The sequence below is a fragment of the Macadamia integrifolia genome, unplaced genomic scaffold (assembly GCF_013358625.1).
Source record: "Macadamia integrifolia cultivar HAES 741 unplaced genomic scaffold, SCU_Mint_v3 scaffold22, whole genome shotgun sequence".
Taxonomy (NCBI): Eukaryota; Viridiplantae; Streptophyta; class Magnoliopsida; order Proteales; family Proteaceae; genus Macadamia; species Macadamia integrifolia.
The window spans coordinates 717,077-743,378 of NW_024868566.1; the positions used below are offsets into that span (position 1 = coordinate 717,077).

Sequence of the window (26,302 nt, forward strand, 5' to 3'; positions counted from 1 at the left end):
GGCGACACGTGTCATGGCCCCCACCGAGGGGTTATTTTGGCTATATCAATGTCTTTCACCGGAGACGAACGTTTTTAAGCCGGGGGGATTCATCTGAAGACCAACATCCTTAGGAAGAAGGCCAACAAGAGTAACTAGCATGTGGCCTTACCTTGTTGATGATTTTAATTCCCATTCTTAGTTTTTATTTCATGCTAGTAAGTCTTAGTTTAGTCCAATTGAACCATGGTCCATGTTGGTCCAATGTCGGTCCAATATCAGTTCAATTTAAGTGGTTAGAAGATACTTTTACTTTTTACTTTTCTAAAAGGGGGGAATCAATTCACTTTTGTAAGTGATGATGGGTGAGGATTTTTCCACCTTTGGTAGTTGGTGGATGAACTTTTCCACTCCAACTTTCAGAGGTGAGGATTTTTCCGCCTTTGGTAGTTGATAGGTGAAGAATTTTCCAACTTTAGTAGTTGGAAGATGAAGACTTTCCTACCCCAAGTTTAATACAAGACTTTCTACTATTGTTAGTTGGAAGTTGGGTATGCAATGTTCTGTTAAGTTGGTTCTATAAATAGGGATCAATTGTAAGCATTCAGGGACAACTTAGAATTTGAAACAAAGTTTGCTTATGCAACTCTCTTCTTGTGTTTGATCAAGAGATCCCTTGTGTTTGATCCAATCGATCCACCTTGCGGTGTGAAGCCTAGGTGTTACTTTTATTGGCTATTATCTTATTTTCTTTTTCTAACAACAGATTTTAGCAAATACCTACTTCAAAATTTGGATTTCTTTATTCTCTGAGAAAAGATCCCATCACGGTACTGTTTTGAGCTTCCCCAATTACAATATTACATCAAATAGCCTCAATATGACCCACGAAAGCGGACGAATGGCTGGTTGGCTGTGCTGAATTCTATTTTGGTGCTTTTCTTCATGCTTTGATCTACATCATTGACTTTAAGTAGGAATTCTGAAATTGATTTGAAAACTGGGAGAAAATATAATCTAGAATTAATAACTGTTATGCAAGTTAATAGCATGAAAACAGCATAGATAATTAGATGATTAACTCCAGAATCAAGGCTTGAACTAACCTGAAATTTGGAACTGAAATTAAATAACAGAAATATAAATTGCAGGAGAGAAGTTTAGAAGATTGTGATCGGATATATACTGGATAGATAGAAAGAGATAGGAGGAGGATAAAAATTCAGGATTTCAGTTACTGAATCCCACTGAGTCCACAGAAATAACACACCTGAATCCCATGGATGTAACGTGAATCCAAAGATCAGCAAAGCTGAAAGCTTCTCTATTTATTGTGGAAGAGGCTAAGGCCTCTTACAATTATTTATAATGGTGAAGACAGTAAAGAAAATAAAATCAAACTAACTCTTATGTCCTTCCATTGACTAAGCCTATTTGGAGGAGTTCAAATTGACTAGGACACTTATTAAGAAAAGAAATAACAACCCAAACTGTATAGGAAATCCTTCCCTACAGCAGGCTTTGTTTGGGTGTCCTATCTTGAACCAAAAACTGAATAAAACATCCCAATAAGGCTTGAGACTTGCAGAGTCTAATCCATCCTACGAATTCCAATAGAAATATAATAAAATAAGTTGCTCACAACTGCTTCATAACCAGAACTGAAAAGGTTCCTGAAGAAATCAGGAAACTAGGATCTGAGCTGGCCTGATTCATTGAATCCGAACCCCCTTCAAATGGCCCACTCGATTGGACCAGGTTTTGGTCCAACCTTGGTCCAATCTGACCCTACCGATAGACTCAGTCTGTGCTATTCTTCCTCTTCTGTACTTCTGCTGAACTCCTTTAGATTCACATCTGTGACAGTTGGAGTTTTACAAAATCAAAATTAAAACTTTCTTGAAACCTATATTCCCCAAAATAATCAGGTTGAATTGGCTTCGTTAGGTCCATATAATTATATGTTAACCACATTAGGTTTTGTTGGCTCGGGAAAGTGTATGGATACTAATATTAGTACTTTACTTGATTTCAATATTATATTATGTGCATAATAACTTATATATAGGTAAAAGGACGCAATACCTACACTATACACTAGCAAAATAGGGTGCCTTATTTATCTAATCATCCATACATGTGTATTTCCATAATTTCCCCTCTTCTCTCAATTTTTTGCCAAATCTCGACCATTTCAAAGAAACATTTCTGTTTTGACAAGGGTCAAAATAACCTCTTTTGTTGACTTCTCAACCCTTAGGGGTAAGGTTCAGTTAGCATGGTGGATATCAGGCCCTTAATGATTCTCTTCATGTAGTAGGAAGGATCCTAACCTTGTATGAGATCTTGCAACTGATGGTGCATCTTATCCATGCCAGAAACAGGATATTGAATTTTTTATTTTTGTTTACTTCAATCCAGCAATCTCATTTTGGTTTGGGTATGCTTGTGGGGCTGATTATAGACCTGCATTTAGTGAGCTAGTTAGATAATGTTACTTGTTAATTTTTTGGCTTCTATACCTGCAATCCTTTATTTGTTCTATTCATTTTGAGAATATTGTCATTTACCCTCCCCTCTTTTTGAATTTCCAGTTGGTGAACCCAAATAACAAGAACATTCGGGATATTCCTGGGCTTGCCCCACCAGCTCCTGCTCGGAAACTTCTTTGGGATCTGAATTAGAGTACAGAAAGTGAACCATCTCATGCGGCTGTCGAAAAGATGTGTGGTATATAGGATGAATTGTGTGAATTATTTTTTGCTGACCACATTAGGGGTGTGAGAATTACGTGTATCGTCTTTTCTGTGTTACTGAAGGAATATCCAGGATACCAGTGAGGAGCCAGATTGTGCAACACAGAGTTGCTGAAGCTGATGTCTGATTAGCCATGGTCCAAGGTGTTGGCCTACAATGCAGTTCCAACCTCACAAGGCCAAATAAGTGCAGTTCTTTGTGATGATATACCATTGCAGAATTGGTTGTCTCTAGTGATTGAGACTACGTTGTACGATACTAGATGATTTCTCTACCTATTTTCCTCCATTCCTTGTCTTTTACTCTCATATTTGATAATTTTTTTTGGGTTGATGTCCATATTTTTCCAAATATGTTACCTTGTTTCTTTGTCTATGGTACTTGAAATTATATTTATTATTCAAGGATTAGTTCACTCACTTTCCAAAGGAAAAAGAGGGTTATGGAGGTCTAGGAAGGATCCTCCATCAATGCAAGGCGACCAGTTGAGAAGACCATTTGCAGGAACATTTCCAGGGTCAGACAGCCTGGGTCGCACCAGTCCGGAAGGACCCCCAGCCATTAGTTATCAGTGTAACTAATGCATTGGCTCAGCTTATCTCACATTACCTTCCTGGTGCTTCAAACAATCGAAAGGAATTTGAAAATTTACCTCACTTTGAGCATTCACTGGAGCTCTAAAGATCAACTAATAATTGAATGGCTACCACTTTGAATATATATATATATATATATATATATATATAAGCCTTGAACCTTCGACGTATAGGTTGTGAACACAACCTACAGATCATTTAGACATCGAAGAGGCTTGTGCAAGTTTCTGTTCTTGGGGAATACTTTTACCAGAAAATGACATGTTTGATAACCGATGGAAGAGAGACGTTTCACTGGTGGGAAGAGAGAGAGAGAGAGAGAATATCTAGTGATTGTATTGCCACCTGCTCAAGCCTTGTTGGTTAGAGTATTATAAAATGCTCAATCCGTTGTAATAACAAATCTATAACAAGCCAATGAATGCACATATTACTCACATCAGAGCAGCTAATTTCCATGCATTTATATGCAAACGCAAGTATATCAAAGAGAGAGATTTCTACAAAAGGAGTTTTAGGTTTACCGTTACGGAGCCTGTGTTTGTCAAATAGTTCTTAAAAGATATAATCTATTCGTGTTTTCTAAATGAAAAATCGCCCACAGAGTATGCCAACCATTCTCAAATCCAGCAGTGAGATTTATTAGAAGTTTTGAGGCGATTCAAAAGTGTGATCAGAAGAGTGACTGGTGATAAGAAATGGTGCCAAGTAGTGAATGTTGAGCAAGCATTGTGAGATTTGGAGTTTTTCGTTTTAGTGTTTATGGGCAAGTGTTCTTGCCGTGAGTTTGGGTGTTCTTGAGAGATTTTTGTTGTAATCTTCTTCAAATATAGTGAATCGCCTTCTTCTTCCCCCGAGAATGTAGTATACTACATCGGTGTGTGAACCTCATTTAATCTCTGTGTCTTGCGTGAATCTGTTTTGCTTTTCATTTTTTTTTTTTTTATTTTGTTTATTATTATTATTTTCTTTTTTGTGTGTTTGCTCCAACATCTCCGTTTGGGAAAATACTAGACACAAGTAAGGGGAGATCACATTGTGAAGTGGAGAGTGGAAATGTGGAATAGTCTTTTTTGACTTAATGAAAAATCTTTGATTCTCTCAAGTTGATGTAGACATTTGTATCAAAAAACATTAAATTCCTCATGATGTATGTGATTATTCACTTGATTTCTTCCTTGTAGTTTCACATTTCTTCCCCAATAAGTTGTAACATTCCATTAGTCCTCAATAATTGATAATTGGGCGGATGGCATCAATCACACACCATAATAAGTATAGCTTTACGTTCAACCAGAACCAATATTCTTGAAACAAATATTGCCTTTTTATTAACACGAATAAAACATAACAAAAGCAATGCATCTTTCGATTTTTTTTTTTTGTTAACCACAGATATCTAGGGCTTCGGCATGATTAGTCCCGTGGGCTCATATTGACTCCACAACCTCATGGACCGGGTCATACTGGGGTTGAATGAGAACTATTCAACTTTCATTGAAAGCAGTGAAGAACACTAAACACGCCCATGTGAATGGCCTCAATGAGGTAAAAAGAGTCGAACCCACATTTCCTAAGGTGAAGATCCTTTACCAACTTGACTACCGTTTAATGCATCTTTTGAGCAAACTATATGCATGTGTCACAAGATCACAAGTAGATCACTTGGATAAGATCCCCAATGACTAACATGTATCTCCTATTAATATGTGTTAATTGACCTCGCACATTGCACAATATTCCAGCTACCCTGGCTGCAGAAGATGCCTCTTCATAAATATTAATAAATAAGGGTGTTACCACCGAAAAACTGTATGAGACTGAGCGTCGATCCTGCACAAGCACAAAAGGCAGAGGCCCAGAGGTGTCTCCAGGATTAGTCCTCCGACGCCCAAGTTAGAGACTAGCAGAACAATGTTTTCATAGGAGTAATGGTGTGAGCGTATTGACTTACCCGTTTGTCTTTTTGGGTTTCCTCTTATAGGATTACCCCTTTTTCGAGTCCTATTAGGATACGTCTTCCTACCCTTGATGGAAAATATTCCCTATCCCGGTATCTTCTCCTCTTGTGGTTAGAGTCCTCGTGGCCTCTATTAGTTGAGAGGGACTCCAGTCTCCCCCTCCTCCCGGTCTCTGGAGTTATGGTCATAGTGGATATCCCTCAGTTAGGTGCCACGTGTCCTTCCCTTGGACGCCAAGTGTTCTTGCTTCATTGGGTGACTAATTTGAGTATATCAGTAGCCCCCTTACTCCCCCTAGGAAGCCCTTCCAGTGGGAGTAACCACGTCTTCCGTCATTTTCCTTCTCTTTCATATGCTCTTTCGACCTTCTTTCTTCTAGCTTCGGCCTTTGTCCTGCCCGAGACAAAGACCTTTAGTTAAGTCTGCTTGGCCTTGGCCTAAGCCCCCATCTGGGGTGTTGGTCTTCGGTTAGCTCTGCTCGGCCTTAGCCTGAGCTCCCAACTGAGGTGTTGACCCTCGGTCAGGCCTGCTCGGCCTTGGCCTGAGCCCCCAACCAAGTGTTGGACCTTTGGTCAGGTTTGCTCGGCCTTGGCCTGAGCCCCAACCGAGGTGTTGATCTTCGATCAGGTATGCTCGGCCTTAGGCTGAGCCCCCAACCAAGTTTTGGACCTTCAATCAGGTCCGTTCGGCCTTGGCCTGAGCCCCCAACCGAGTGTTAGACCTTCGGTCAGGTCTGCTCGGCTTCGGCCTGAGCCCCCAACCTAGGTGTTGACCTTCAGTCAGGTCTGCTCGGCCTTGGCCTGAGTGCCCAACCAATTGTTGGACCTTCAGTCAGGTATGCTCGGCCTTGGCCTGAGCCCCAACTGAGGTGTTGACCTTCGGTCAGGTCTGCTCGGCCTTGGCCTGAGCCCCCAACCGAGGTGTTGACCCCCAACCGAGGTGTTGACCTTTAGTCAGGTTTGCTCGGCCTTGGCCTGAGCCCCCAACCAAGTGTTGGATCTTTGTTCAGGTCCGCTCGGCCTTGGCCTGAGCCCCCAACCTTCGGTCAGGTCCGCTAGGCCTTGGCCTGAGCCCCCAACCGAGTGTTGGACCTTTGGTCAGGTCTGCTCGGCCTTAGCCTAAGCCCCCAACCGAGGTGTTGGACCTTTGGTCAGGTCCGCTTGGCCTTGGCCTAAGCCCCCAAACCGAGGTGTGGGGTCCAAGGTATGACACTCCGCTCGTGTGCTTTGCTCGCATGTGCTTCGAGAATCTCACACAGATGATATGTACTACAATTAATGAGGCTGGGGAGTCGTATCGCCGCCCCCTTGCCTACAAATAGTGTTACTTTCTCTCATTTTGTCATCTTCTCCTCAATTCTCAGACCCTTCGTCCTTAACTGTCCTCCGATCTTCAGTACAACTAGAGTTATTTCAGAAGTAAGTTAATGTCTAGCTCTTCAGGTAGTGGCCCCTTATCTTCTGAGGGTGCCGTTTCTAGGCGTCGGAGCCACGATCGAATCCGAGGGATGTCCTCGGACTCGTCCTCCACACCCACATCTTCGGGTGCTTGCTCTTCTTCCACCACCAGTGACATGAGTGGTGAAGGTATTAAGGAAGGGCTTATTGAGTCCCAAGCCCAGGCAAACGAGTCCCTGGCAATCAAGGCCAGGAATATTGTGTCCACTATGACTGAAGAAGAGTTAGTGGAGCTTTGTGCTTCCTATAGTATCCCGGACAAGTTTGTCCTTTGGATACCGAGGCCCGAGGGTAGAGCTAGCTACCAAAACCTTGAGGAGCTTTGCTTCTATCGGGATGCCTTCAAGGCTAGCCTTCGGGTTCCTCTCTATCCCTTCTTCAGCCAAGTGTTTCGACACTATAGCATCTGTCCAGCCCAGCTGACCCCGAATGGGTGGCAACAGGTTCTCAGCTTCATAATCTTCTTCTCTCGGATGGGGAGACCCCTCTCCCTTCTTCTCTTCCTCAATTGTCTATCTCTCGGTTCTAGCAAGGGGGATTCGGGCTGGTACTACTTCTGCCCTAGGAAAGACTTTCGACTTTTGAACTGATACCCGACCTCAATACATGGTTGGAAGTTAAAGTATTTTTTTGTGAGGGTGCCCGAGGGGTTCCCCCTAGGTAATACTTGGGACATCCCTGATCTGAAGGACGAGAACTCTGCACCTACCCTCTTCAGGATAGATGCAGAGTCACTGTCGATGGCTAAGGATAAGACACTTCGTCAGCCTGTCGAGTCCAGTAGCCTCCAGTCGGATGCCTTTCTGTTCCTATTCAAGCTTAGCTCGGGTGAGTCCTAGGTTTGCTCGAGAATGTTTTTGCTTCGGATTTTATTTTTCTCGTACTGATCTTGACCATCCTTATTGTAGTGCAACTCTTAGAATAGAAGCCAGGGCGGCCATGGCCGAGAGGCAGGCCCAACTGAGGGAAGCCAGGGCCCAAGATGCCCAACAAAGGTAGCAGAAGAAGGGGACGAGAAGGGGGGCTTCCACTTTCAATGCCCTCCAGAAGAAGAAGCCCAGAGCCAATGATCCCATTGCTAAGGCCATCTAGGCTCTAGAGGCCCCCAGTTGTGGTATATCCCCTCCCCGGGCCTCTTCCCCTGGTGTTGATTTTTGAAGCCCGAGGACTAGCCAATCTCGTGCTGAAGTCGGATTCATCTCTCGGTGGTCCATCAAGGAGGGCGAGACACTTTCCATCGGGCGAGTTGCCCGAGAGCTCGTACAAAAGGGGAGCCTGTCAGGAGATGCCGTCGAGGCCCAAAGCCAAGGGACCAAGGCCATGATCACTAGCACTTGTGTGTTTATGGCAGCAGTAATCTTTGACTTTCGGCTTTGAATTTTTTATTTTCTCATTATGATTTTTTTCCTAGCTGTTGATCTCTTTCAGGCTCAGGACTAGGTGGGCCAGCTGACTATCCGAGCCGCGGCCCTGGCCAGGGACCTTGAGGTGTCTGAGCATGAGAAGTCGGCCCTCGAAAAGGAGCGTACCATCCTTCTTGAAAAAGTAGAGCATCTGGAAGCTGACCTACTCCGCACTCAGTAGGAGTGCGATTGGAAGCTTAAAGAGCTAGAGGCGCAAATGGCCGTAAGGCTAAAGGAAGCCGAAGCTCGAGCCATCGAGAGCTATAAGTCTTCTGAAGACTTTCGACAGGTGGTTAAGAGCGCCATCGCCCCTGGGTTTATCATGGGCACTATCGACGTTCGAGACTGGGTCCTCGAACATCACCCCGAGATATCTTTCGAGGGGAGTGGCCTCATCTTCGATGAAGAGGATGTCGGCGCAGCTCCTACCGCCACCAAGGTCGCAAACGACGAGGATAGTGGCAGCGAGGGAGAGGGGGTCTAGCTGTCTTGTGAGGTCCCACCAACTCCTGGATGTGGAGACTCCGACAGAGATGTTGCCGAACTTGCTGGGGACGAGGCCACCACCCCAGCAGACACTCCATGAGGCTCTTCTTTTCCTTTTTTTTTTTTAACTTTGGCCTTCGGGCCTTTTTGTAACTTCGACCTTCGGGCCTTTTTGTAATTTCGCCCTTCGGGCCTATATGAATGAACTTAGAGATCTTGCTTTCCACAATGTCTTCGTTCCCTTTCTTTCTTGCATTTCCAATGTTTTAGTCTTAAACCTTTAGGACCGTCAGGGGGCCTTTGGCTAGTAGATAGGGATGAAAGCTAAAGCTTTTATGCCAATTTTTCCCAAGTATAATTTGTGCTTGGGGCTATCCGAACAACAGAGAATGCCCTGGTACGTTTCTTGGTCTGATGAATGTCGAAGCTGCTTCATAAGTAGTTCAAGTCTTGGGTTTCCACTCGGATTCAACTAAGAATATTTCCTTTGAATTTGAAGGTTGAGGGACGCACTGAGGTGTGGACCTTCGATTAGGTTATCTCAGCCTTGGCCTGAGCCCCCCATCCGAGGGAAGGACCATGAACTTCGGCTCGTACCTTCTATCGGATGTGCTCAGCCTTGGCCCAAGCGGCCAACAGAGCCTTGGACCATCTGCTAGGTCTGCTCGGCCTTAGCCTGAGCACCTGACCGAGGTGCCCTTTCTTATCCATAATTGCTACCCATAATTGATTACCATAAACCAGCTTATCTATAAAAAATCCTCTGAAACGCTCGGGGATGGAACACTACAGATAGAAAGTGTTTAAGAAGCAGCAAACATTCAAGTGTAAAAAAGAGAAACGACTAAGCAAGTGTGTAAATATGCACGCTACTACTACTGATAGAATTTTCTCAAGTTCTTCGAGTTCCATGATCGAGGTACCCTTTCTCCCCCCATAGTCTCCAGGTGATAGGACCCTCGTCGTATTACCCTGGTGACTCTATAAGGTCCTTCCCAACTTGGAGCTAACTTTCCTTGATGCTTCGGGTCTGATATTTCCCCCTTTTGAGCACGAGGTCACCCATTCTGAACTCGTTCCTTCGGATTTCAGAATTATAATGCCTCGCAACCTTTCGTTGGTAGGTGGCGATCCTTTCTTGCGAGGCTTCTCGTACTTCATTCAGAAGGTCTAAATTAGCTCGAAGCCCTTTATCGTTTTCTTCTTTATCGTAGTACTGAACTTGATGGGTCATTGCTCCTACCTCCACTGGGAGCACAACTTCGGTGCCGTAAGTTAAATTGAAGGGTGTTTCTCTGGTGGCGGATCTTTCAGTTATGTGGTAAGCCCAAAGGATGTTGTGTAACTCTTTTGCCCACAACCCCTTGGCATCATCTAGTCTTTTCTTTATTCCTTGGAGAAAAGTACGATTGGTTACCTCCGTCAACCCATTGGTCGATGGGTAACCAACAGATGTTTTCCTGTGGTCAATGCTGAGGGCCTCATAAAAAAAAACAAGAGTTGGGTTAGCGAATTGAGTTCCATTGTCCATTACTACCACCTGGGGGATCTCAACTCGATAGACCACTGCCCTCTCGAAGAAGTCCCTTATATTCTTCTCGGATATCGTAACCAGTGCTTCGGCTTCTGCCCACTTCGTGAAATAGTCTACTGTCACCACAACAAACTTTCTTTGCCTCGTGGCTAGGAAGAACGGGCCTAGGATGTCCATTCCCCACATGGAAAATGGTACTGGGCTTGACAGGGAGGAAAGCTCGGTAGTGTACTACCAAAGGATGGGGGCAAACATCTGACACTTAATGCACTTCCTGACGAACTCCTTTGCATCTTTCCTCATGGTTGGCCAGAATAGGCTTTGCCTTAGCACTTTGTGGGCCAATGCCCTGGCTCCCAGGTGTTGGTCACATATCCCTTCGTGTGCTTCTCAGAGTGCATATTCGACATCGACAAGGTTCAGGCACTTGAGATATGGTGTGGTGAACCCTATCTTGTATAGCGTCTCGTCCTTCAATAGGAATCGTGCTGATCGCATTCGTACCTTCCTCGCCTTGTCCCTATCCTTGGGGAGCACTCCTTCCTTTAAGTACTTGATTATGGCATCCATCCAGCTAGGGCCGTTCTCACCAACAGGTAACATCTCTTAGGGTCTTTCGATGCTTGGTTGGGGTAACACTTCAAAATACACCGATCGTACGAGGTCCGTGAAGTCAGAGGTGGCCAACTGTGACAGTGCATCTGCACTGGCATTCTCCTCCCGCGGCACCTGCCTTACTTAAAACTCCTTGAAGGTTACTACTTTCTCTCGCACTGTCTTCAATTATTCAGCCATCCTTTGTTCCTTGGCTTCATAGTCTCCATTCACTTGTCACACCACAAGCTATGAGTCACTGTGCACCACCAACTCCTGTACCATAAAAGTTCGTGCTAGATTAATTCCGGCTATTAGCGCTTTGTAGTCAGCTTCTTTGTTGGAGGCACTGAAGTTGAACCGTAGGGTATACTAGATCTTGAATCCTTTGGGGTTGACTAGTATGACCCCTGCGCCGCTTCCCACTCTATTGGATGCACCATCCACATACAATGTCCAAGTCTTTTTTGCCCGAGCCTCGACAAACTCCTGGGGTTCATCTAGGAGCGTTGTCTCGGCTATGAAGTCTGCTAGGGCCTGTGCTTTTATCGTGGTTCTCGATTTGTATTAGATGTCAAATTCTCCCAACTCTATGGCTCAGTTTACCAGGCGGTCGGACATATCCGGCCTCTGTAATATCTTCTTTAGAGGTTTGTCTGTGAGCACACATACCGTTTGTGATTGAAAATAGGGCCTCAGCTTTCTTGCCACTATCACTAGGGCATATGCCACTTTGTTCATCTTTTTGTGTCTTGTTTTTGCATCCAAAAGGGTTCGGCTAACGTAGTATATTGGCCGTTGTTGTCTTCCTTCTTCCTTTATCAGTATCGGGCTTACTGACACTGCCGATACATCTAGGTATAACTGTAAAGTATCCCCAATGTTTGGCTTCATCAGTAGTGGGGGCATCGCTAAGTACTCTTTTAGCTATTCGAAGGGCTTCTCGCATTCCTCTATCTACTCAAACTTTTTGGGCCCCTTTAAGGTTTTGAAGAAAGGAAGGCACTTGTCAGCTGACAGAGACATGAACCATCCTAGGGCGACGACTCTGCCTGTCAGCTCTTGGACTTGTTTCACATTCTGTGGTGACCTTATATCTCGAATGGCCTGTATTTTCATTGGGTTGGCTTCGATCCCCCTTTCCGAAATGATGAAGCCAAGGAACTTTCCTGATGCTACTCTGAATGCGCACTTCATTGGGTTCAGCTTCATGTTGTATTGCCTCAGTACTTGGAATGCCTTTTCTAAGTCTCAGATATAGTGTTCTGCCTTCAAGCTTTTCACAAGCATGTCATCCATCTACACCTCCATGTTCTCGCCGATTATCCCCTTGAAGATTTTGTTTACCAACCTTTGGTAAGTGGTCCCTGCGTTTTTTAGTCCAAAGGATATCACTTCATAGCAGTACAATCCCCCCTCGGTTACAAAGGATGTCTTCGAGACATCGGCCTCACACATCTTGATCTGATTGTACCCCAAATACGCATCCATGAAGGTCAGCGCATCGTGTCCTGAAGTGGCATCGATGAGAAGGTCTATCTTCGGCAGGGGGTAGCTGTCCTTTGGGTAGGCCATGTTTAAATCCGTGAAGTCGATGCAAATCCTCCACTTCTCATTTGCTTTCAGACCATCACCACATTGGATATCCACTTGGAGTATTGGATTTCACGGATGAACTTGGCCTTTAGCAACTTCTCTACCTCTTCATCTATCTTCTGCTGTTGCTCAGGGGTGAAGGTCCTCTTCTTCTGTTGTACCGGTTTTTTAGTCAGGTCGGCACTCAGATGATGCTTTATTACCTCTCGGGCTATTCCAGGCATGTCCAAGGATGACCAAGAGAAGACGTCAGAATTGTCTCAGAGGAACAAAATGAGTTTTTCTCATTGTTGCCTTGGCATTGTAGCCCCAACTTGGAATTGGAGAGTATTATCCCCTCTGATAATTGGTGTCATCACGTAAATCTTCTATCGGATGCACCTCGCCTGCTTTTTCTTTTCCCCAAAAGGTCGTGGCGTAGCACTTCCAGGATGCCTCTTGATCGCCTCGACATTTGTCGACCCTGTTCTTGGTTGGGAACTTCATATTGAGGTGTGGCGTGGAGACGACGACCTTTAGCAGGTTTAAGCCAACTCTCCCTAGTATGGTGTTGTACGCCAAAGTGATGTCCACTACCAGGAAGCTGATCATGACTGTTACTTGGCAATCTCCGGTGCTGCCCTTACTGGCAACTCGATCGACCCCTCTACTTTGACCGGGGCACCTGAGAACCCTTGCAATGGGTGTTCGACCTTCTTCAGCTTTCCTCTGTCTAGGCCCATATTCTGGAAAGCTTCAAGGAACAGGATATTAGCTGAGCTACCGTTATCCACCAAGATCCTTTTTACTCTACAATTGGCTAGGGTCATAGTGATTACCAGGGCATCATCTGGCATCTGCACCCCTTCCAGATCATCATCCGAGAAGGAGATAACCATCCCCGTCTTTGCCTTCTTGTTTGACCATTCAGCCACATGGACGCTTATCGCATAGGCCTTTGCTTTCCTGGCCTAGATAGAACTTTCTCCAGTGGCTAGGCCTCCACAGATAGTTGCTATAACCTTAGTTGGGCTTTTATGATCATCCTAGGGGCAGGGGTCAGCTTCCTTGGTTGTCCGGTCCCTTTCCTATTCCTGATTGCTTCTGAGGGCTGGCCACCTTCTTTCACGACGGCCTCTACCATCTCTTTAGTGGTTGTCCCTGCGGTCATTGCCGCTTCGGGCATCCTCCTTTTTACAATCTACGAACTGGCCTAGATATCCTCTTCTGATCATTCCTTCTATTTCTCCCTTCAGGTGCCAACAATCTTTAGTATCATGGCCGTGGTCCCTGTGGAAGTGGCAATATTTGTCCATGTTGCGCCTCTCAGGATGTCATCCCATCTTCCCTGGCCACTTCATGGCTCTGGCATCTGGCATCTGGGGAATCTTTTATTAGCATTAGCACATCCGTCAGTCTCTGGTTTAGGGGCACATATCTTTTGAACTTCTTCGACGGATTGGGTGCCCGATCATGTTCGGACTTCGTCCCTTGCCCTCGGAAGGCTTGTCATCACCTCTTGAGATCCTTTTTCTCCCCGCCTTCCCTTCAGCCTCTTCGTCAACTTGAAAGGTTTTTTCCATCTGAATGTACTTATCATATCGAGCCCTTAACTCAGCTAGGTTCCTTGGTGTATGCTTCACCAAAGACCTTTTTAGCTCTTTGTCTTTGACGCCTCCCAACAGGGTCGTGAACTCTTCTTTTGGGTCTAGACCTCTGATCGTGATTTTCTCCTATTGGAAGTGCTTCATGTAATTACGTAGTGACTCTCCTTCATACTGTTTGATGTTGGTCAGGTTAAATGTGGTCTTTTGAAGGGGCTGGTTGCTAGAGAATCCCTTCATGAAGAATTAACTCAAATCACTAAAGCTGTGAATTGATTTCATCGGCAGATGGTTGTACCATAGACGCACCGCTCCTCTGAACGTCAAAGGAAAGGCACGACACATGATGTTTTTCGAGACTCGATGGAACTGCATCACGACCTTGAAGCCTTCCAGATGATCGATGGGGTCCCCAGACCCGTCGTATGTGTCGTATTTGATAAACGAAAATCGATTGGCAGTAGATCCCTCATAACCTCATCAGCTAGAGCCGTGTCATTAGTGAGGTCTGGCTAGCGAGTTCCTGTCTGATTTTTTGCTACCTTCTAGATTTCGTCTTTCAGGTCTAGGATCATCTGCTTCAACCCTCGGTCTTCATGTCTCTGACTGTCCCCTTGGTGCAGTTCTTCATGCCTAGCCCCTGTGGCGTGTTGCGTCTATTCTTTGGGTGTGGGGCTTTCCTTTGTTGCTCGGTTTTAAGGGTTTCGATCAGACCTTATCGACCCAGAGCTACTCCGATCCTCATCTTGAACTCACTCTGGTTGGACATGGGAGCCTCGCACTGCCCCATTGGTCTTCTGAGAGACGGCCTTGGAGACCTCCTTCATTATCTCGGCCATTCGGTCATATTTCTCCTGAAGGGCGTCAAACTACTCCCTAGTCACATATTCCTACACCTTAGGAGGGGGTGGAGGATTACTGTCTCTGCGCACCGAATGTCCAACCGAGCGGTCCCCCGCGGAACCTTCCTGACCATTGTTTTCCCATTCTTCACCGATGTCCGTCGAGGGGGAGAGAGATTCTAAAGGTTCCCCCTCATTCATATTTATACTCGGTGCTGCTCTTGTTTTCTTACGATTATAGGTTTTCCCCACCATTACTCTGTTGTTCCCACGGACTGCACCAATCTGTTACTGCCAAAAATCTGTATGAGGCTGAGCATCGATCCTGCACAAGCACAGAAGGCAGAGGCCCGGAGGTGTCTCCGGGATTAGTCCTCCGACGCCCAAGTTAGAGACTGGTAGAACAATGTTTTCATAGGAGTAATGGTGTGAGCATATTGACTTACCCGTTTGTCTTTTAGGGTTTCCTCTTATAGGATTACCCATTTTTCGAGCCCTATTGGGATACGTCTTCCTACCCTTGATGGGGAATATTCCCTATCCCGGTATCTTCTCCTCTCGTAGTTAGAGTCCTCGCGGCCTCTATTAGTTGAGGGGGACTCCAGTCTCCCCCTCCTCTCGGTCTCTGGAGTTATGGTCATAGTGGATATCCCTCGGTTGGGCACCACGTGTCCTTCCCTTGGACGCCACATGTTCTTGCTTCATTGGGTGACTAATTTGGGCATATCAAAGGGCATGAAGATGACGATTAGAGCTTAAGATCTGGGTATTGGGAGTTGTTGAGAGCTCATTCATCATCAATGGGAGAGAGTCTGAATAATTAAAGCACCGACTTTTTAGATTGTGATCAAACTAACTTTCTAGGTGGAAGAAACAATGAATATGATAAGAGCATTCAATGTTACAAATCTGACTTTTTAGATGGAGGAAACAATGAATATGATAAAACCATTCAATGTTACAAATCTGTGATTGTGGTGGAGTATCTTCAGCAAGACTCTTTTTCAAGCTGGCCCCAAATGCTATTCCCTCCTCTACTGTTGAACATTATATAGATCTATTTAAAGAAGAAAAAAGGTAAAAAAATCATTTACAAAGCTGGTCCCTTATCTAAATGGTTTACTATTACAGCCTGTGAAATGATGATGTGATCAGTCTGACCATTGAATAGAAATGCTTATGTTTGGAATAGTGACTAGTTAAATTTTAGAACCTAATTTGATCAAATATCCTTCTATGTATTAGTATGCATATTTTATTTTTCAGCTTTTTGTGTATACTCATGCTGACTTACATAGTCTCTAGATTTTCAAAAATTTATTTCTCCACTTGGTAGAATCTATTTAGGTTGGAATTTGGCATGGATGTAGGGAACTTAATTCTATCCTTCCAAAAATTTTGGACAGTAGAAATAAGACTTGGATCCTTTCCAATGTGCACCTAATGGCTGGACAATGCTTGGGAGGATCTGACTCCTCTCCAATAATTGCACCCTCCGATGATCCTCCAACGACCATCCAAGGGTTGGGAGGGCTTGGTCATGCATCCCAACACCTACAGACACTTGGGGATGCGTGTCCAAGCACTCCCAACCCTTAGATAGGCCATTGGGGGAGGGTTGGTATGTTGAAGAGGATCTTTTCCCGCTTAGGATGCATGCCTAGGCTTTGCTAGCCATTGGAGAGGATCCCCTTCCATAGAAATAAGCTTAATAGTTAATGGGCTGTCACCTCTCATCAATATGTCACTTTGTGATTTTGTGTCAATCGTGAAGTGATGTAATGTTGTTACAATAAAATTTGCAACATAGTGCCGGGGTTTCATGACCATCCTCTTCTTAATGGCTAATTTTTAAGGGTGAGTTCTGAAGTATTCCAACAATCTATTTATCACTCCCTTATCTCCATTAGCCTCCTCTCCCCCACCCCCCCCCCCCCCAAAAAAAATCCATTTGAGGGTATTGGACCTCATTTTATGTGACTCAAGGGAAAATTTGTGTGCACATAGGAAAGATCTATCTACATCTAGTTTTTATCGATTTAGAAAAGGATAGTGATAAAGTTTCTAGAGAGTTAATTTGGCAAGTTTTAGAGAAGAAAATTGCTTCAAGTATATATGTGGATATAATTAAAAATATGTATAATGATGTAGTGATTAGCATAAGAACTATAAGGAGACATGATAGTGAATTCCCATTAATTGTTGGATTACACCAAGGTTCAACTCCAAGCCCATATTTTTTTTTTTTGGTGAATAAAAAAAAAAATCTCCAAGCCCATATTTTTTTGCACTAATCATTAATGACCTGACTAAAGACATTCATGATCATAGTCTTGGGTGTATGGTTTTTGTAGATAATATTATTTTAGTGGAAAAAAAATGCTAAGTTAAATACAACGAAAAAAATCCTCTGCTGCAGGTGCGGCTATGCGGTGAGGATCCGATGACCGACATGGCATTGGGGCGTGTGCCGATGTCGTCTCAGCCGTCTGATCCTTGCCGCATGGCCGCACCCGTGGCAGAGGATGAAAGTCCTAAATACAAGGTTGGATATATAGGGATCAACTTTAGAATCAAAAGGTTTTCAGATAAGCAGAACAAAATCACAATATATGTTATGCAACTTTAGTAACAATAGGATTGCGAGTAGGGTGGTGAAAATTGACGATAAGGAGCAGCTATTATTGCAAATTGATAGCTTTACATTCATAGGTTCAATCATGAATAAAGAAGGAGAAATAGAATATTTCAACGAATTATAATAAGGTGGATGAAATGGAGAGGTGCATCTACAGTGTTGTGTGTGATAAACGTATCCTTTTAACTTAAAATTTTTTTTATAGGACGATTATACAAACCAGCAATGACTTACTGAGTTGTATGTTGGGCTAGTAAAGGAAAAACATGTAAACAAACTTCATGTGATTGAATTGAGGATGTTGTAGTGGATGAGTGGTAGGAAAGATAAAATAAAAAAAGAACAAACAACAACAAACTTGAGCATTGCCCCTATTCATGATAAATTATGGGAAATTCATCTAAGGTGACATAGACATGTTCAATGGATGCATATAGGATTAGAATCTGTATGAATTTAAATAGAGCGGACTAGAGAAATGGTATCTATATAACTGACTGTTGGGATTTAAAATGTAACTGCAAGCGTACGGATCAGTGTAGCTACGGATCGAACACAGGGAGAGCAGCTACTTTATTTTTTTATTTCTTTTAATAATACGAAAGTGAACCGATTAATGGTTGTGATCTAATTCTAATTACCGTCCTAAACATATGTATCTAAAATAACGTCCTAACTATTCATCTAAGAATTTAAAGACACAAGCCATGCAATTAAAATTAAATAAATAAATAACTGAAAATAAACAACCCACGCAATTTAAAAAAAAATAAAGGAAAAAAATGCTGAAATAAAAATAAAATAAAAAAAAGAGGAGAAAGCTAGAGAGAGACTCACAAGTAGGTTTCTCTACTTAGCCCGATGGATGCATCATAATATGAGATTCCCTACTTGACCAGAGAGTCACTCTTACAAGGGTTACTCTACTTGGCTTTAGGGAAAGTGAGACAATTAAAATAAAAGCAACAAATTGATGGTTCTATGGCTAGGAGGGGCAAAGCCAACACATACACTAGCTAACGACTGAAATTAAAATTCTAAATTAAGAAAGAAAGGGTAGCCAGAAGAGGGAATGAGAGGGGGGAGAGAAGACTACTGAAGGAGCCTACTTACTTGAATCAATGCTTGAACTTGAAAGTTTGAGTGATTTGAGATACTACCAGTACTAAAAACCAGATCTGGGATAAACCAAATCTGAAATTTCTAGTACTAGAGAAAACAAATCTTGAAAAAAAATTGAACTTGAAAAAAAAAAAAAGATGCTCCACGGCTCGTGATCTTGTCACCTAGATCTAAGCCTAGAACTATAACTTTAAAAATTACAACTCAATTGCATAAATCATAAACATAAAAGGCTGAATAAGAATAAAATAGTGCTTGCATTAATTGACATAAAAAACTATTACAAAAGTGATTAAAGAAAAAATAGAGAAGAGCTAAAACCAAAGAGTGAGAGAGGGAGAGAGAGAAGAAAACTAAGTATAAACTAGAAAATAAACTAAGGGGAATAATAAAATAGGAGGGGGGAGGAAGGGGCTTTTATAGGGTTTTTTTCTTGCCTCCTTCATTCTACAAGTCTTCTTTAAGAAAAGAAAGAAAATAAAATAAAATAAAATATTAGTAAAAATCCTCATTCTCTGAGATATTGTGTGAGGAAAGAGAGAATCTGTTTCCAAAATTAACAAATTCTATTCCTTCCTTGCAATATTAACCAATATCTTGCAATCTTGATTAAATCAGAAAGGAATCTCTGCATAGCATCTTCAAGATCTTGTGAGGTGGCAAGGAGAGAGAATAATCTTCAGGATTTTGTAGGAGAGAGGATGTGGTACCAATGAGTGGGTCCCACCTTTGGACTGGTTCTTGATTCACTTTAAGCACTTTCTCTTGTAGACTTGAAAACTAAAATAAAATAAAATAAAATAAAAGTAGTACTATCCAAAGTGGGGCAAAATGTACACTTATATCCCTAAGATTTCACACATTATTGTGCTCATCAAATTCCCCCATACTTGACTTTTCTTGTCCTCAAGCAAGATAAATAAATAAAGAAATGAAAGAAAAAGCCTAACTCACTTTCATTGGAATCATGGTTGCACTTAGCGTGTAACAAGCCTTTAAACCCCTAAGTTACCCTAGTGGACGAGTTGTGTCTCGTGGGTGTTTGCAGTGAATATACAACCAAAATTCAGAATAAATAAATCCCAACCTTGGTTAAAGGTAAGGCTCATACCGATCCAGAGCAAAGATAATTTTTCTTACAATGGACCCCCACACTTGAACTTTTATTACCCTTGATCAATTCCAGGCACTAGCATATTTCTTAATTTGGAACTCACCTCGTCTCTTCCAAAACATCCTTATCTTAAGGCAAAACCACTTGTGAAGAAATAGGGAACTAATGACTAAGGCGTTAGAGTGTTTTTAACCAAAACATATTACTAAGCATTAATGATATTTACACATTTTTTGTTCTTTTTTTTTCGCTTAATAAACTCTATTCTACTCCACTACTTTTGGCCTGAATGACATGGTGGAGCAAACACTAGACACCCAAGTTACTATGTAGCTTCGCTTTTTGCTTATGCCCACAAAGACAGTGATGCTAGAGTTCCTTCAGAAGTTTCCTCCCAAGGAATTTCGATCAAGACACCACGCTTCCTGAGGCGCAATGCCCTGTCTAGTTCCAAGGGAATCAACTCTTATTCTTCTTTATACCACATTCCACATTTCATTTAAAATTGTGCATTTGTCAACCTATGCCAAATTAAAAAGAAGGTCTCAACTCTAAATCAAAAGTACAAGGAACCCACAGACTTACATATGGTCCATCACCATAAAACAGGGGTCTCTTATTTTTCAAAAGAAAGTCCCATCTCAAGACACATGCTTGTTTCTTTCTTCTCAACAGGGGTTTTATACGTTCAAAATGGGTACCTTAGTCAAAGCTTTTATTTTCATACATCAAGCAACCGAATGGTATGATCATTAGCCAAAAGCCAAAGTAGGACTTCATCCTTTAGCAAGCTAAAAAAAAAAACAAAAAGAAAAACAAATAAAACAAAGTGGAAAAAGCAGAAACTGGTTTCTCTCCCCCAACTTAAGTCATGCAATGTCCTCAATGCATGGAAAGAATTAAAAACGAAAACAATGCAAGGGGGTTATACCTGATTAAAAGTTAATCATCAGTGTAAAGAGGTTCATGGAGATCCATGACCTCTTCACTATCAGTATTAGGAAACTCGAGGAATGGTTTCAAACGCTGACCATTAACCTTCGAAATTACCCCAATTCCTAGATTCAAAATCTCCACAGCCCCATAGGGATATAAATTATGGACAATAAATGGGCCATCCCATCGGGATCTAAGCTTACCAGGAAAAAGATGCAATCGAGAGTTGTACAATAAGACCTTATCACCAATTGTAAAAGATTTACGCAGAATGTGCTTATCATGGAAAGCTTTGGACTTTTCCTTGTAAATCCTAGAACTTTCATAGGCTTCATTCTTAAGTTCCTCCAACTCAGATAGTTAGAGCTTACGATGAATTCCCGCATCAGATAACTCAAAGTTGAGCTTCTTGATGGCCCAAAAGGCCTTATGCTCTAACTCAACTGGTAAGTGACAAGCTTTCCCATACACCAAACAGTAGAGAGACAAACCAAGATCAGTCTTGAATTCAGTCCGATGGGCCCACAAGGCATCGATGAGCCTAAGGGACCAATCCTTACGGTTGAGATTAACAGTTTTCTCCAAGATTTATTTGATTTACCTATTAGACTCCTCCACTTGGCCACTAGTTTGGGGGTGATAAGGGGTAGATAACTTATGGGTGATCCCATACTTTTTCATTAAGGCCTCAAAAGGCAAATTACAAAAATGAGTACCCCTATCACTAATTATTGCACATGGTGCACCAAAGTGGGAAAAAATGTTCTCTTTTAGAAACTGGACCACTACTTTGTGGTCATTAGTTTTACAAGGTATGACCTCTATCCATTTAGAAACATAATCAACGACCAAAAGTATATACAAATTCTCAAAGGAATTAGGGAATGGTCCCATAAAATCGATGCTCCATACATCAAAGATCTTAACTACCAAAATAGGGTTGAGGGGCATCATGTTCCTCTTATTGATACGACCAAAAGACTGGCAGGCGGGACAAGCCTTGCAAAAATCAAAAGCATCTCTAAAAAGAGTGGGCCAATAAAATTCGCATTGGAGAACCTTTACGGCAGTCTTCTTAGGTCCAAAGTGTCCACCACATGTATGATCATGACAAAAAGAGAGAATAGAATGTTGCTCATGACCAGGAACACATCGTCGGATAATCTGATCCGGACATATCTTAAACAAATAAGGATCATCCCAGAAAAAGTCCTTAACTTGGGAATGAAACCTATACTTATCTTGGGTGGACCAGTGATCCGGAGTCACACTTGAAACTAAGAAGTTGACAATGTCAGCAAACCATGGTTCACTGGACACTGTAAATAACTGTTCATCTGGAAAGTTCTCATTAACTGGAGAATCGACAGTTAAGGAATTGGGAAGCCGGGATAAATGGTCTGCAACTAGGTTTTCAACTCATTTTTTATCCCTAATTTCTAAATCAAACTCTTGTAAAAGTAAAACCCACCTATGAGACGGGCTTTGGCATCCTTCTTCTGAACTAAGTATCTGAGAGCAGAATGATCAATATATACCACCACATGTGAACCAACTAAGTAAGACTGAAACTTTTCTAATACAAACATAACCGTTAAAAATTCTTTTTCAGTGGTTGTATAATTGAGTTGTGCATTATTTAAGGTCATACTAGCATAATAAATGACAGTGGGTAACTTATTAATCCTTTGACCCAAAATCGCTCCTATGGTAAAATCTGAAGCATCACACATCAGTTCAAAAGGTTCAGTCCAAACAGGTGGTTGAACAATGGGTGCATTGGTCAACTCCTTCTTAAGTTGTTTGAAGGATTCTAGGCACTCTTTAGAAAACTCAAAATTTTGATCTTTGGCAAGTAATGAAGTGAGAGGTCGGGCTAACTGACTAAAGTTCTTAATAAACCTTCTGTAGAAGCTCACATGCCCTAGAAAAGATCGGGCGCCCTTAACAGATTGAGGAGGTGATAAATTATCAATTAAATCCACTTTGGCTCTATCTACCTTAATTCCCTCCTTGGATATTACATGACCTAAAAAAATACTAGATTTAACCATGAAATGGCATTTCTCCCAATTCAAAATCAAATTCTTAGATATGCACATTTTCAAAACTAGAGAAAGATGATGAAGACATTCAGAATAAGAATTCCCATGAATCGAAAAGTCATCCATAAATACTTCTAAGAATTTTTTGACCATGTCAGAAAATATGCTCATCATGCATCGTTGGAACGTAGCAGGGGCATTGCAAAGCCTAAAGGGTATACGCCTGTAAGCAAATGTTCCATATGGGCATGTAAAAGTGGTCTTATGTTGGTCCTCTAAAGCAATTGGGATCTGGTTATAGCCGGAATATCCATCAAGAAAACAATAGTATTCATGTCCAGCTAACCTCTCTAACATCTGGTCAATGAATGGCAATGGAAAGTGGTCCTTCCAGGTTACCACATTAAGTTTCCTGTAGTCTATGCACACTCTCCACCCAGATTGGACACGGGTTGGAATTAGTTCATTATTGGCATTGAGAACTACAGTCACACCAGACTTCTTAGGCACTATATGAACTGGGCTTACCCATTGGCTGTCAGAAATAGGATAAATTATTCTATGATCCAAACACTTTAGGATCTCTTTCTTAATAACTTCCATCATCATTGGGTTAGCTTTTCTTTGGGGTTCCATAGATGGTTTGGAATCATCCATAAGATGTGTATGATGTTGCACAATAGAAAGGCTTATACCATTGATATCAACCATGGTCCAACCTAGGGTTTCTTTATTATCTTTTAACATTTTAAGTAACTTCTCTTCCTAGCTAGAACTTAAATTTAAAGAAATTATTACAGGAAGAGTCTGGTCAGGCCCTAGGAAAGCATACCTCAAATTAGATGGCTACTCCTTAAGATCTAGCTTAGGGGGCTCAACTATGGAAGGTTTGGGAATGGAATTGGAAAGGGGTCCTAAGGGCTCCACAAGTGTGTGAAGACTCAAGACTTTAGAAAAGAAATTTTCACTATCATCCAACTCATTCATAGACTCCTGGAATTCTGAATCAAAATTAATATCAAAGTTGGTAATTAAATCATCAAAAAAATCCATAAAATCCTCAATCATATTAATCTCTTCTTCCATATGTGGTTGCTTGCCTATCCTAAATATGTTAAACTCAATAGTTTAGTTACCAAAAGATAATCTTAGGAAATCATTCCGGTAGTTGATTAATGCATTACTGGTAGCCAAGAATGGTCTTCCTAGAATTATTGGGATCTCATCCTTGGTTGAGAAGGGCTTGGTATCTAACACAATGAAATCAATAGGGAAAATAAATTCCCCCACCTTTAGTAAGACATCCCTAATCATCCCTTTAGGAATTTTAACAGACCTATCTGCCAACTGAAGAGTATTTCCAGTGGCTTTCAATTCTCTCAATCTAAGTTGCTTGTACACATGGTAAGGTAAAAGATTCACACTTGTGTCAAGGTCAAGTAAGGCATGCTCAATGTAGGTGTTGCCTATGACATAAGATATGGTAAGGCTCCCTGGATCTTTATACTGGGCTGCTATAGGCTGAGTAATTACGAAACTAATATTACCTGCCAAGAACGCCTTTTTGGGCACACTAGTGATACGTTTGTGAGTACACAAATCTTTTAGTACCTTTGCATAGGTGGGGATCTGGGATATGGCATCCAAAAGGGAGATGCTCACTGCTACCTTTTTGAAGACTTCTAAAATTTTATCCATGGAAGCAGTCTTTCTTTTGTTTACCAAGCGATTAGGTAATGGGACAAGATGAACATAATGATTGTTAGGGATTTGCCCCTATTCAGAAGAATCATTTTTGGTTTCCTCAACGAAATCATCTTTAGTTTCAGAAAAATCTTTAGGTTCATCAAACGAACCTGAAACAAGAGGCACACTTGTGTCCTCAACTGAAGGAGAGTTAACATGAGTAATAGATGAGGAAGATTTAGGAACGCTCTGTTGGTACTCTCTACCACTCCTAAGGGCATAAACAACATTACATTGGTTAGAGAGCCCTTGTTGGGTCTGACCTTGTACTATATTCAATGAGGCATTAGTTGATGTTTGTGAACTAACAGGCTGATGATGCCTAGGGTTAGGCTCTGGTTGACTGGGTAAAGTTCATTTCTCCCTCTCACGCATAATTGAGACAACTTGAGTGAATTCTCTCGTAAGATTTTGATGGCTTGTCATAAGGAGGGCTATATTTTTTTCTGAGTCACTTATTCTACTTGCCTCTCCAATGTTGGTAAACCCAGGGGGTTGCTGATAAGATGATAAGAGATGGGCCATAGGAAAACTAGCCTGAGGTCCTACATTTGACCTAGGAAAAGTATTTTGAAAAAAAGATTGTTGTGCAAAGGGAGGCCTTTGGAGTCCAAGTTGACCTTGATTATGAAAATTGGAAGGCCCTACTTGGTTGCCCTGATTCCAAGAGAAATTTGGATGATTTCTCCATCATGGATTGTAGGTATTACTATATAGATTATTATGATATAAGACATTAACACTATCATTAGAAGTGCCCCCAGAGGTGTTGGGGCATTCTTCTATGAGATGTCCAGGGGACTGGCACCAAGTACAAATGTTAACCAAATTGACTGATGATGGCTCTCTAAGAACAATAGCCTCAATTCTCTTAATTAGGCTATCCAAATGGGTTTCCTTGGCTACTATCCCATCCACAAAATATCCTTTTCCTCCTATAGTTCTTTCACTCTCTTGGGTTGATTCCCACTCACGGGTTTTGTCAGCTAAGTCAAGTGAGAATTCTCATGCCTTTCCTTCATCTGTAAAGGATGTGAATCCCTCAGGGCACATAGACTCTATCATTTGTTTAGTTGGGTAATCAATATCCTTATAAATTATTTGACATAAATACCATAGGTCTAGGCCATGGTGAGGGCATTCTTGGAGTAGATCCTTGAATCTCTCCATAAGTTTGGAAAATGACTCACTAGGCTTTTGCCTAAACTGAAGGATATCACTTCTAAGCTTATTGGTCTTGTGAGTTGGAAAAACTTCTTAAGGAAGACAACTGTGAACTGTTCCCATGAGGTTATGGAATTTGTGGGTAACTAATTCAACCACTTCTTAGCTTGGTCTTTCAATGCAAAAGTGATAAACCTAAGCTTAACAGCATCATCAGAAAGCTGTTGGATATTAATTAGAACACATACCTCTTCAAATTCTCTTAGAAATAGGTATGCATCCTCAGAGGTCAACCCATGGAAGTGGGGCAACATAGTGATGTAATGAGATTTGAGTTCAAAATTATTACCCTGGGCTTGTGGTCGAACTATGCAGGAAGGTTGGACTGTTCTAGCAGGGTAGAACCTATCTTTCAGAGATTTAGGTGAAGGGTTTTGATGTTGGTCTCCTATATTGAAGGGTTTCAAAGAGAGCAAACGTATAGGGTCACTACTTGTTGGATCTCTTCTTTCTAACCGATTATTAGTATTACGTACCCACCTAACACTCATACAACAGAAAACTACCCACAACTAGAGTAAGACAAGCACAAAAGAATGGATAGCAAAATTTTTTTTTTATGATTTTTTATGAATTTTTGATTTTTTTGATTTTTTTTTTGGATTTTTGGGAGCTTACCGACAGGGATCCAGGGTTGCTCATATCAATTCTTGAGGTACTGCTAAAGGGCGAAACTTGTCTTTATCATA

General features: G+C 42.0%; 1 long non-coding RNA gene and 1 other non-coding gene across 2 annotated transcripts; both read left to right on the forward strand.

The window, feature by feature from the left end:
- The first annotated feature begins 293 nt into the window (after positions 1-293).
- LOC122066033 lies at positions 294-3,155 on the forward strand. The gene is made up of 2 exons (XR_006136202.1): positions 294-2,709; positions 2,799-3,155. It is a non-coding gene; the product is annotated as an uncharacterized LOC122066033 (long non-coding RNA).
- A 22,357-nt stretch (positions 3,156-25,512) lies between these two features.
- LOC122066045 lies at positions 25,513-25,619 on the forward strand. Its single transcript, XR_006136208.1, has one exon. It is a non-coding gene; the product is annotated as a small nucleolar RNA R71 (small nucleolar RNA).
- Positions 25,620-26,302: the final 683 nt, after the last annotated feature.